Source organism: Populus euphratica, unplaced genomic scaffold, assembly GCF_000495115.2.
Source record: "Populus euphratica unplaced genomic scaffold, PopEup_1.0 scaffold23.1, whole genome shotgun sequence".
NCBI classification, from domain to species: domain Eukaryota; kingdom Viridiplantae; phylum Streptophyta; class Magnoliopsida; order Malpighiales; family Salicaceae; genus Populus; species Populus euphratica.
The window spans coordinates 1,196,009-1,198,035 of NW_011499892.1; the positions used below are offsets into that span (position 1 = coordinate 1,196,009).

The window sequence follows — 2,027 nt, forward strand, 5'->3', positions numbered from 1 at the left end:
AAATATTCATATAAATAAATTTTAAATTTAATTTTAAATTATATTTTTTAACATTCATATTACTTCATTAATTTTATATTACTTTTATAAATTACTCCTATTAATTATATAATTAATTACATCATAATTATATTATATATAAAATATATAAATTAGTTATATAATTATATTAAAATTAATTTAACATGAAATATATTAAAATATAATTAACTTTTTAAAAAAAAAATTATTATTGAAGTGTATATAATTAAAAAAGTTATATTAATAGCATTTTACATTAAAGATGCTCTTACTGAATGGGTTAAAATTACCCTCATGTGGGAAGTCCAGTCCAATCTAAAAAAGAAAATTACCCTCATGTGGTCTTCCAATAGTTCCACCAATGGCCAGAGTTAATAATTAGCACATCCGCATCTTTCCACTTGGGGGAAGTCCAGTCCAATGTATCCACTCTTACAGTCATCCTCAACTCATTCGGAGCTCCGGCAGGGGGCCGACCTTGTACCATTAGAAATGGAGCCCTAAATATTCAACGGTGCTTTGTGATTGGACTCCCATTCACCTCATATATAGAAGAATTGTCAGGAACAGCAGTGGCAAGCATACAGAGGAGGGAATCCCGTTGGTTCCTTCCAATGGAGTCTCCAACAAATACAAGCCTCCGCTTCCTCGGCTTTTCCGACATCAACCTTGCATCAAATCTGATCTCAAGAAAATAGAGAGACAGAGAACCCCAGGTATGATTCGCATTCTTTGGATTACTGTGATCACAGTATTAATCAAATTCTAGTATTATTTTTTTAATTTGTATATTTTCCTTTATTATTTAACATAAAAATAAAAACAAAATACCACAAATATTTTCTTAAAATTATATAATCACTCCAAAAATAAAAATGGATTCACAAAAAATGTATTCGAGACTCTCATTTCATGAAACTATACTATGATACCTTGGGGTTGTTCAATTTATCCTTGTTCTTGGGGTTTCCCTTCATCATCTTCACGGTTTTCTTTATAGAGGCTTCAATTGAGATGTAGCTAGCTGCTAAGGTTTAGCAGGGCAAGGAAGTGAGGAGAGCAAGACAATGGTTACTGTTCCTGCGCAAAAAAACAACCTTAACCATCTATTGATGGTAGAAACTCGTAGGTGCTGGCTGTATTGCGCACTAGTTTGAGAATCTATTAGGTTTGATGAAAATTATGAAATTAAAGTAGATTTTTGGGTCAACGTAAATAGTTTAATGAAATATCAAATTTTAGTTATTTTTTTTATAATCCGGGATATCTTACAGCTTATATATATTATGATTAATCCCTAAACTTATTAAATATTTTGTAAAATCAATAAACAAATAAAACATTACATGCAAAAAAAAAATTAAATTTAAATATAAAGAAAAAGAACAAGTCTCTTTCCCAATATACTACAATCTCAAGTTTTAATATTAATATTAGAAGAGTTTGTTAATCAATAAATAAAAAATAATAGTAATTCTGTAAAACAATTGAATTTTTTTATTGATTTTTTTCTTAAATTAACACATGTATAAAGTTAAGTATATAAGTTTTAAGTTAAGGGTATTTTTTTTCTTTCTAATTTAAGGGAACGGGAACCCAGTCCCCCATGAAACTAATGCATTAGAGGCACGAGGAAATACTAAATCCTGACATGTCGAATGTTATGGAAATTAAAAAAGAGTGTCCATATGGCTCTGATTAGTATCATGGTTAAATCATTTAAAAAAAATAATCTTGTTAATTTTAAATTAATTTTTTATATATTTTTTTAAATAATTTTAATGTATGATATTAAAAATAAATTTTTAAAAACATAAATATAATTTTTTTACATATATTTTTAAATAAAAATTATTTTAAAGAAGATAGGCTATAAGACAATTGCCATGATGTAGACCGATAGGGAGAGGGTTAAGAGTTTTCTTTTTCAATTTTTAAGAACTGTGATTCTTTAATTCGCGACAATCCTTCAAAGAACAGAGCATCCACTGACCGGTAAAGGAGCA

At 28.1% G+C, this 2,027-nt stretch overlaps 1 long non-coding RNA gene across 1 annotated transcript in view; it reads right to left on the minus strand.

The window, feature by feature from the left end:
• Window positions 1-1,236, minus strand: part of LOC105131450 (uncharacterized) — a 9,325-nt gene extending 8,089 nt beyond the window's left edge. The window contains exons 1-2 of the long non-coding RNA XR_843438.1: window positions 954-1,236; window positions 354-761 (exon numbers count right to left, since the gene is read on the minus strand). This is a non-coding gene — a long non-coding RNA (uncharacterized LOC105131450). The remainder of the gene's footprint in view (window positions 1-353; window positions 762-953) is intronic.
• Window positions 1,237-2,027: the final 791 nt, after the last annotated feature.